General features: G+C 38.8%; 1 long non-coding RNA gene across 1 annotated transcript; it reads right to left on the bottom strand.

The window, feature by feature from the left end:
* Window positions 1-1,309: 1,309 nt before the first annotated feature.
* LOC133829298 (uncharacterized) lies at window positions 1,310-4,435 on the bottom strand. The gene is made up of 2 exons (XR_009891668.1): window positions 4,258-4,435; window positions 1,310-1,512 (listed from the first exon to the last, which is right to left on the bottom strand). It is a non-coding gene; the product is annotated as an uncharacterized LOC133829298 (long non-coding RNA).
* Between the last annotated feature and the right edge of the window lie 7,172 nt (window positions 4,436-11,607).

Here is an 11,607-nt window from a genome sequence, read left to right as displayed (position 1 = left end):
TAATTAATAATTAAAGAAAAAAAACTAAATATCTAATTATAAAATTTATAATAAAAGTAAAGTAATTTTAATAATAATAACTATATAATAATTTAATTATTTATTTATTTAAACAAAACAATATTATAATTATTAAAAAAAAAAACTTTAAAATAAAGGGTTCAAATAGGTAATCGACCAAAATAAACCTTACACAAAATATAAATTTTCTTATACATAATTTAGACTTTTTTATATTAAAAAAACCACGCAAAGTGTATAATAATAACAACAACAACAACAACAACAACAACAACAACAACAACAACAACAACAATAATAATAATAATAATAATAGTTTTAACAGCTTTTTTGTTAATTAGTTTTAAATGTATATTTTGTTACATATTTAGAATATTTCATTAAAGTTAACAAAAAAACTTTATATACATTAGGATTATATATTATTATAATAATATATAATACAATACTAGATATTTAATAATTATATTAATATAAATTTCAATGTTATAAAATATTATTATAATAATATATAATCCTAATGTTTTTGTAACGCCCTGGATAACAAAGATCATTACACTGTGTGTTTGAAATAGTGCAAGACTTGCTAACCAAGTCATTTAAATAAAAATGTGAGTCTAAAGACACAAGCATGTTAGGTTTAAAATATTTTGGTTATAAGCGAATAATTTTCATTAAAACAAATGTTTGATACATGGGATCCCAAATCAGGGTTTAAATGACACATTTACAAGGTTTCCTAATGTTATTACAATCAAAGCCACTCTAATGGCAAAATACAAATTTTAGGTCTCTGTCCCTGTACAAACCCTCGACCATGGCGGCTGAGCAGCTGACAATGTACACCTCGCCCCAGAGCTCTCCAACCCATGGTCGAACCATCTTACCCTTGCCCTTACCTGCACCACATTGCACCCGTGAACTGAGGCCCAGCAAGAAAACATAATATTTTAGCACAATCAATATCAATAACCAAGTAGTTCACAGAGCATAACCAAATGATTTACAAGACATTAATCAACTACCCAGCAAGCCATAGCATTCATTCAATCCAGGACATCAATCAATAACCAATGATTCAATTTCCAAACATTCTGCATATCATATACATCATTTAAACAATGGTATACATGTCAAGCAATAACTAGGGTCAACGCCCGTAGGCCACACCCTCTATTTAATCCACAGTCTTTGGCTCGCTTAGGCCAAGTGTAACGACCCGGATTTTCAAGACTCGATAATGCGGAAATATAAATGTTTTCATTTAACAAAATGTCTCAAAAACCCATAGAAAAAAAAACTTTTTAAAAAGTCGTATGGCCATACTTAACATTTAATTACAAACATGTTTTATAAAGATTAGAGTGAGCCTAGTTTAGGAAAATTACACAACATTTCCAAAAATAAAAAGGCTTCCCAAAAGGTCGGTCCACATGTACATTTGCAAGGAAGACTCCAGCGCTCACTGCTCTGCCTTGCCCTTGCACTGACCTACAACATGAAACAACTAGGTAAGCGAAAACGCTTAGTAAGATCAACTTTCAAAAAAAGCATGTAGAGAATTAGGGTTCCGGACCCATCCGGACCCTAAACAATCAATTTCAAGAACGCTAAAGCGTCCTGGCAAACTTATGGTCATGCCTGATAACCAATGATAAATTAATTCGTAACTAGATAAAAATCCTGCACTCAGAAAATCCCAGAACAAGCAGATATATTATATCACAACTATATCTTACCAACAATTATATCCCTGCACTCAGAAAATCCCAGAGCAAGCAGATATATTATATCACAACTATATCTTATCAACAATTATATCCCTACACTCAGAAAATCCCAGAGCAAGCAGATATATTATATCACAACTATATCTTATCAACAATTATATCCCTGCACTCAGAAAATCCCAGAGCAAGCAGATATATTATATCACCAAATAATTCGAGACCAACGCTCGACAATTTCCAACAATTCATGCGTAACGCGCCCTCCAACATAATTGCTAATCTGTAAAAGAGAACTGAGTCCCCACACTAAGATCTAGCCAATAAATATTCTCATCAAGGGTAACTATCGTGTTACCTAGGGCATCGCTACATATTCAAGAGTGTAATCCAATTTACACGATTTTATGGAGACTTCTATGTTAATCAGTGGTGCTGGTGAGCAGCTGCCCCTAGGGTGTTCAACCTCACTCTATCTTGGCAACCCCTAGTATCTCTAGGCACTCTCACGGAATGGCCAATATTCACGGCTGCTATCCGAGAATAACTTATCAGAGCACTTGCTCGGATTCTAACCATCCAATGATTAAGTAAGCATGAGGGCCCCTAGGTCCCATTTATCTTGGCGCCCCTAGGTTTAACCAGCTTATCCTCATCTCATGGCCACTCGTCTCGGTAATGAACCGGACATAAATAAAATCAAGCAGTGTGACGGGGATCAACCGTCTAGGATATGACGGACTTCTACCGTTCATATTTTCTAAATCAGCACTCACTAGACTAACGTCTCTAAGCAACTTTCTATGACAGCCTATGTATATGCATGTATCCCTATACTAACATACAAGACAATAATCATTTCATGTTGCAGCCATACAATATAAGTTGACTTACTTGGAGTCCTTAGCGCTCAGCAAGTTTTCACCCTCCAACGTTCAGTCCAGTTACGCTTAGCCAATACTGTAGTTATCCATACAGTATACTCGGATTAATTATGGCACTAATAATTCGTTATTATTATTTTGGGCAGTTTGGTCATTTTAATAAAAGTCATTTGTAAGGATTTATAATCCTTATTTGGGTTTTAAACCTATTAAGGAAAGTTATACAAAATATTCGAGACTAAACCCTAAGTCTCGGGGAGACCTATCCTAAGGTCTCGATACCTAGGCTCGGGTATCACAATGGTATTTCCCCACAACCCGCTAAAAATCTTACTCTTTCAAGGTATCGCTATTAACCCGCACTTTCGACTAGTCGGTTAAAATATGTAAAATTTTAGCCGGTATTATATCCAGAAAATACAAATAAATTCCTTAATTATTTTTAAAGAAAATAAACTCTTTAAATTTTCCTTTTATTTTTCTTAAGGTTTTAATATCTAAAAACCGTTTTAAGAAAATTGCCTAATTTGTCTTAATTAGGAAAACCGTTATAAATTTCTCATCTTGACTAATTAATTTTCTAAAAGAAATTAATCAATTTTACTTACTAGAAAAATCATTCATTTAATTATTTTCTCAAAATATAGGGTTTTAAACCCTCTTTTAATTTATTAACTATTAATAAATTAAATCTCTTATTTTTAGAAAGAATAAAAACTCTTTAATAAAAATAATTCATTTAAACTCAAAGGGTAAATTTTAGTGAAAATATGATTTCAAGACTTACCATTTTATATCTTGAAATAAACAAAATTTTACTTTTTACCTTATGTTCCAAAATATCATTTTTACACTAAGTGTGAAAAACCTATTTTTCACATTTTTAACTACATACTTTGTTAGTTCATATCTTGAAATTTACTTACCCAATTGTTACCAAAATTTCCCAATTCTATTTTTGTTATGCCATTTAGGTCTTTGTAAAATCTTAGGTCAAAATGAGCATTTTTGATTGGTGAAATCATTTTCCAACAATGAGGTAAAAATTACCTTATTTTCAAGTCCTTATTTTTTCCAATCTTTGACAGCTAATAACTTTCAAACCGTTTAATATTTTCTTACCAAATTTTACAGTGGACTAATAGGTTATGCCAGAAATGTGTCCACAAAATTTTAGAAAAAACTGGGTTCATTTGCCCTATACAGTGGCTGTCCAAACTTGGTTCCGAAAATGAGAATACGAAAAAACAGTTTTTTTACCTAAACTTTGAAATAGCATAACTTACTCATTTCTAAACATTTTTTAGTGTTTCAAAAGCTCAATTTTATGTACTCAATCTCAACAACATAACAGTACAATTTAATTTTACAAAAACAATATACAGTGGCTGCTTGACCCCTTGGAAGTCACAGCTTAAAACATGTTTTGTTTTAGGGTATCCTACAAAACCCTTGGGGGTTTTGGTTCCCATTTTCAAAAATCAATACACATGCATCATAAAAATTATTAAACAACTACCATAACCTTATTACATCATCAACAAGAAACTCTAAGCATTAGATATACAAAAAAATGCTTAAAACTAAAAACCCTACAACAAACTCATCAAAAGTAAACTTTTTACCTCTTTGGTGTTCTTGCTTAAGGTTTGGACCTTCCTATAAGCTTTGACTCCTTCAAAACCTTTCAAAAACCCTAACAAACTTCCCCCAACAACATAGTCAATTAGCTATTTGAAACTCTATGCTTAAAACTTTACAAAAACCTAGATTAGTGAAAGTTTACCTTAGGGAAAATACTTCCTAGACCAAGACTTAGCCTCAAAGTTTCCTTGGTGTTCTTGGGCTTGAAAAATGGAGAGAACACTTTGAGAGGTCTTCAAAAATCAGATGATTGAATGTGAGAGAGTGGTGTGGTCGGTTGGGGAGGGATGGAAGAGATATATACTATCTAATTTACCCTAAAAACACTCAAGTGTTTTGCCCACTTGCTTTTATCCCTAACCTTTAATTAAATGGGATTTAAATCTTATAAAAGTGGGTTCACACAACTCTAAAAGACCACATGGCCGGCCACCCTTTGCCATATATGATCATTTCATATTATTTTTTTTTTTTTTTAAGGGTTAATAAATGTTTCATAAGAAGAAAAGTCCAAATTGACTTTTGACACCTTTTTCACTCTTATTAAGTTTTAATTACCAAACTTAACATTAATTAATTAAATTAAATGTCTCTCACATTTAATTTAATTAATCACATAATAAAATTTAACCTAAGGTCCATTCATGGAATAAAATTCCCCATTTCGGCAAAATTAGGCATTTAGCACAAAATGCCTTAAAATTTCCATTTTCTTTTAGGTTTATTATTTTTGACCAAACTTTAACTTTTATGAATGTATTTTATGCCCAAAATATAATTGCCATGATTTTTCGTTTTATTTTCCGAGATTTTTACCCGATCAGGGTTTTTGTGTCGGTCCAGGACCGAAAGTCTTATCTTGACTTTTAAAATCACAAAATTCATATTTTGGCTAGCAATAACTCATGGAATACTTACAAACAAAATATAATATTATTTAAAATAATATTCTTAACCCGGGGGAAAAATCCCGACCCGAGTCGTTTAAAGGTACCCAAAAACGTAGGACGTTACACCAAGCCCAGTGTTCACCCCACTGACTCCGGCTCGCTTAAACCGAGCTTAGTGATTATTAAGCTGTCCTCAGCTTCCAGTGGCTAAGTCGCGCCCTGTGTGTAAGTATTGATTTCGGCTTTCTTAGGTCGTTTATCACATGTCCCCATGACATAATACCACCAATGACATTCATACAGTTATAGGGAGCTCTTAGTCCCAACATATTCACATGGTTTATCACAATCATATAATAATGCATACAAATATAGGGAACACTTAGTCCCAACCTATCCACATAAACAGGTGCAGTTTTCTTACCTTTAATTCCAAGTCCTTTGATTAGGAAAGACAACCCCCGAGCACGATCCTGCCCCGAGCCCAAGCGCACACCTAGTCACAACCATGATAAAGGGTTCCATCAATAATTGTACAAAGGTTTTCGGATAGATTTCTAACCTTTGGGACATCGAATTCCACCAAACACGGTAGTGGGATCAATCTCGAGCACCCTAGGTTAGGTTCCCGCGCTTAAAAACTCCAAAAGGTCAAAAATGCCCTTAAGGGTCGCAGCCCAAGCTTGCCATGCCGCGGCATGCCCCAAACCAGAAGCCCAGCCTGGCCCAAAAACAGACACAAGCCGCGACTCAGCCTTCCCCATGTCGCAGCCCGCCCTCCTTCCCTAACACTCATCTGCTTCAGAGGGTCGCGGCGCACCAAGAACTATGCCGCGACCCGACCCCTTCGAACCCTGAAAAACCAACATTTTTAACACCTTAACTTCACTCAAAACCACCCCTAACCACCCTAATGATATAATCCAATTATCTCAAGCTTAGTCTAGAAACTCATCAAAACAACATTTCAAGCTTTGAAACCCACATGCTCAAGAACACCAAAACCAGTCAGATAAACCCAGAATTCAAACACTATTTCATAAATTGAAGCTTACCATCACCAAAGACTCAATCCTCCAAACAATTACAGAGCTAACTCCCAAGCCTTCTGCCTTAATTCAACATTGAATGCCAAAAACCCATAGTCACTTTAGAACTCAGCCATATTCACAAAATTTAACCACCAAAGATAAAACGCTTAAATACCTTAACTCTTGATTAAATCCTTAGCTAATCCCTGGGCTAATCTCCTAAATCCCAGCTCAATTTCTTTGAGTTCCAGCCAAGCTCTTCTTGGTTCCTTGTGGTTTCCCTTGAGAGAGAGAGAGAAGGGGAAGAAAGGTCGGTTTGGCTCTGTTCTACCATTTTCTAAATTTTACTTAGTCTATCATTAAGCAATTAAGTCAATCCCGAGGCTCAGGGTACCAAAAACGTCCTCGAGGGCAAAATGGTAAAATTCCCCAGTATTTCCACCTAAGCTTCCTAACCTCAAATATATCTCCAATTATTTATTTCCATAATCCGATAACCCAAATAAATGTCCATTACCCAGAATACCCCTTAACTCGCCCCAAGTCAAGTACCAGGTCCCGTTGTGACTTTCCCGCTACTTGCTCCCTAGGATCGCCTTGTGCCGAACGCTGCAAATATATATATATATCCACATAATAATGTGGTCTTAACAGTTTATCACATTTATGCCCCAATGGGCCAAAATTACAATTATGCCCTTACAAGCTAAGCAGGGCCTGCATGCTTATCTAACACTCATAAACATGCATTCCACATATTCATATAATCATGGGATTATGCATATCACATAATCATGCATTTTCACCATTAGTTCACATAACTTCCAATTATGCCCTCCCGACACACTAATCAAGGCCCTTAAGCCTGATTAGTAATTTTGGGCGTTACAGTTTTACTAATTATATTAATATGAATTCAAATATATTATAAAATATTATCAAATTTACAAAAGTAGATATTTAATACTTATATTAATATTAATATAAATTTAAATACTATAAAATATAATTATAACAATAATATATAATACATAATCTTAATTTGAATAATAAAATTATCCTTTATATTTAAAAAAGTTATCATATTATTTGTATATTTTTAAAATTCATAAACAATGTTTTGGTTTAATTTTTCTTTTAATATGTTTATGTCATTATTTTATATATAATATTGTTTATTTATTTGAAATTTATATAACAATCATATAAATTTAATAAACATAATTAATAAATTCTATTATTAAAACTAAGCAAAAGTTGCTTGTATCTAGTTGTTTACCCAAAAAACGGGTACTGATGACGTGGCAAGGATTTCTCACACGTGGTTGACACGTGGCAGAAGTGCTATTCGACTATCGACCAGAGGCACATCGCTTCGTCAGGGCTTAACTTTTAGATATGACCAGGCTGGTCGTATAATTTGATTTGTTTCCTTCTAAGATTGTAATCTTATAATAATTGCATTGAATATTTTCTCATTATTACCTTGATATGCGATTATTAAGGAAAGATATGGCCCATTGGCCTGTGTCACCCTCCTTGAGCCTATAAATATGCATGAAATAGCTCAAGGAATGGACTTTTGATTCCTGAATCTTTTTGCTAAGATAGAGAGAGAATGAGAGCTATAGTGCAATTATCCATCGTTTCATTGTATTTCTTCCAAGGTTTGTGAAACTCAAGAACCCTAGTTCTTTGATCACGACTTTGAGATTCAATATTAATAATAGCACTAAGTGGACGTAGGTCATTACCATTCTTTGGGGCCGAACCACTATAAATCCTTGGTGTTTTCTTCTTTTCCATTAGATTAAATTCTTAATTGTCGTTTTATCTTTTGTCGTACATTTGACTCCGTGTCGTTAGACAAATCAAGGGTCAACATTCTGGTGCTTTGATTGAGAGTTTGATGAAAAACTGTGAGAAAATCTAATGGCAAAAACATCTAAGAAGACTAGACAGGCTGCTGGCACTGCACCATCCAAACCTCCTCCCCCAAATGTGGCTGAGAATGAACCACATGTGGAGTTTGGTGAGGAGGAGTTAGATTCTGAAACACTGAGGGAAACGCTAGGGGTGTTGCAGGATGAGTTGGCTAATCTGAGGGCCAATCAGGAGAATGCTGTGGAGACAATGATGCTGCAGTAAAGAGAAATAGAACGCCAGCGCAAGGAGCTGAGTGAGTGGCAGGAAAAAATGGATCATCGGCAGAGGGATGCCATGGCCGCCCTTGAAGCAGCCATCCCACTTGCTAGGAGTCAGGCTGAGCCAGCCTCCTAGCCAGATCAGCTGCTGGATGTGCCACCTCAAAGAGGTCCCAATCCTAGCCACCCGCTCCAGCCGGCAAGCCCTCAAAGGCTGGAGCAGCCGCCTGTGGCTCAGGATGATGTCCCACCTAGGGATCCTGAGTAGCAGCCTCCATCTCAGGCTAGTCAAGGAAATCCCCAGCGCCCGAGGCAGAATAGGGCCGGGCAACCGCCCCGCAGCCCTGGACACCCAGGGGATGAAGAGCCAAATCTACCGAGCAGGGGGCAGCGCCCTTCTGCCAACAGAAGGAACACTGAGTCAAGCTCTACGGTCAAGGGCCCCCCACGGCACAAAAATGCAAGAGGACCCAACGACCAGCGCAGGCCTCCCCCTGACACTCGAGAAATGCTAGCCCAAGAAGGAAATAGCGCGAATAGCTGATCACGCCGTAGTTAGCCACAATTCAGAGATGGCCATGACTATAATCAAGCCGATTCTGGCAGAAGAAATGCTGGTCGGAAAAACGAGGAAAGAGGTGGAGGCAGAAGCCCCCCACCAAGGGATAATAGGCAAGCTAGCCAGAACGTTGGGGGGCAACCCAGGCAGCAGAACATCTTTAGTCGGCTATGAGCTAGCGAGCAGAGACGTAGAGATGATGATTTAAGGGACGTACTTAACGACCACCGTGAGAGGCACGACGAGTACGCTCCCCCAACATCAGTGGCCCTAGCAGTTCCAAAAGTTGTTCAGGCTTAAATTGATGCCCTGAACCAAGCGGTATAGGAACTGGTCGGGGGACGAACGTCCCATATTGAGTACGATAAGAGGAGGGCCACCCCCGTTGTACAGAGGATTGCTGCGGCCAAAACCCTCAGTAAGTTCAAGATGCCAAAATTTTTAAACTTTGATGGGTATGGAGACCCGGTATCTCACGTTAATAAGTTTGAGATACAAATGGATATACAAAAAGTGTCTGAAGATGCCCGCTGCCGGATCTTCCCTACGACACTGTCTGACATCGCCCAGGAGTGGTTCTTCAAGTTCCCTCCTGCTAGTATAGTATCTTGGGAAATGATCGTGAAGGGATTTTACGGACAGTTCTACACAGGTCGCGTACACCCCACAGAGGCCAACAAGCTGGTCGAGATACGCCAGAAAGAGGGAGAGCCCTCGAAAGAATATGTCCAACGCTTCATGCGAGCAGTAGCTGGAGCCAAGACAGTGGATGATGAAGGTAAGATGATGGCTCTAACTGCTGGGGTTAGGCCCATTCACCCCTTTGGAGTAGCCTCAGAAAGAATGGGGTAAGAAGTACCCAAGAGTTTTTGGATCGGGCTGATCGATATATCAAGCTCGAAGACATGATTGCCAACGAAGGGAAATCATCAACAAAAGACAAGGGGCCCAAAGAAGAACCCGCCAAAGCCGCCAATGGGTCAGAAAAGCCCAATAGCAACGGAAAGGGCAACGGGAATGGCAATGGTAGGAACGGTGGAAAACGGGCGAACAATGAACCCTCAGCTTCTGAGAGTAAACTCCTCAAAGGCAATCGATACGAGCCGAGATTCACCAACTACACGGCCCTTGTCAAAATCCAAACTGAAGTCTACCAGGTGACCAGCTCAAGCATGCCTTACAAACGACCCGCAGCTATAAGGAAAGATATCTCCAAGAGAGATACGACAAAGTTCTGTCATTTTCACAACGAATACAGGCACGACACAATTGAATCTAACCAGTTGAAAGACGAGATTGAGTTCCTGATCAGGCAGGGACATTAAAGAAGATATGTGCGGGCCGCAAGAGGGTCTCAGCGAGAGGCTCAAGGTGGCAATGAGCAGGCGCCTGCACGCCAACGCTCTCCAGCTCTATAGCTAGGTCCTATGGCATGCACTTTACTCATCATCTGTGGAGGCCAACATCTTGCAAGAGACATTGGGATGGAAAGGGAACGATACGCTCGAACCCTACGCCATGACCAGGACATCGAGATGATGAGTGTGGAAGATCGAGCACCAAAAAAGGCTCGAACAGAGGAGGAATTGATAACCTTCTCTGAAGACGATGCCCAGCACGTGGGATTCCCACACTCTGATCCACAGGTCATAGATGTACAAATTTCCAACATGATGGTGAAGAGGGTGTTGGTCGACACAGGAAGTTCGGTCAACATCCTGTACAAGTCTTCGCTGCAAAGAATGAACTGTCCGTCAAGGACCTCGAGCCATGCAACCAAACCATCTATGGTTTTCCGGTGAAGGGCTCGCCCCAACAGGGTCGATTAGGCTTCTAGTTGCAGCAGTAACTACACCTACTAATAGGACATTACTCACTACTTTCATAGTAGTTGATTGTCCTTCAGCATACAATGCTGTATTTGGGAGACCAATTATGGTCGACCTACGGGCCGTCACTTCAGTATGGCACCCTGCCATGAAATTCCCGACAGACGCAGGGGTTGGATGCATACTGGGAAATCAGCGGGAAGCAAGGGAGTGCTACAACGCCTCGATCACCAAGGCAAAGAAGGGTGTATCAAGAGATGTTCCCAGAAAAGAGTTGCAAGTGACAATTGATGCTCAGGCCCACTCAGGTGATAATGTCACCAAATAGGGCGTTACCCAAAGTGAGGATAGAGACTTGGATCCTCGTGTTGGGGATTTTGAGGAAGAAATAGGACCCATCGAGGACCTTGAAGAGGTCCAACTCGATGAAGAAAATCTGACCAGGGTTGTGAAAGTCGGTAAAAACTTAGAGACAACAACAAAACAAGAACTGGTAGAGTTTTTAAGGAGGAACCATGAAGTCTTTGCCTGGTTGCACAAAGACATGGTCGGAATAGACCCTGCAGTCATCAGCCATATCCTGAACATCGACAAGAGTTTTCCACCGGTGCAACAAAAAAGGAGGCTGCTTGACAAAGATAGATCAAAGGCCTTAAAAGAAGAAAAATCGAAAAGCTGAAGGAGAATGGGTTCATTAGGGTGGCGTTTTATCCATCGTGGGTCTCTAATCCCGTGCTAGTTCCTAAGCCGAATGGGAAATGGCAAACATGCATGGATTTCACAGACCTCAATAAAGCCTGCCCTAAGGATTGTTTCCCACTCCCTAGGATCGACCAACTGGTCGATGCCACTGCAGGGCATGAGATTCTCTCTTTTAT

This window comes from Humulus lupulus, chromosome 4, assembly GCF_963169125.1.
Source record: "Humulus lupulus chromosome 4, drHumLupu1.1, whole genome shotgun sequence".
Lineage (NCBI taxonomy): Eukaryota > Viridiplantae > Streptophyta > Magnoliopsida > Rosales > Cannabaceae > Humulus > Humulus lupulus.
The sequence above is the reverse complement of the archived record's forward strand: the minus strand, read 5'-3'. Positions and strand labels throughout refer to the sequence as shown.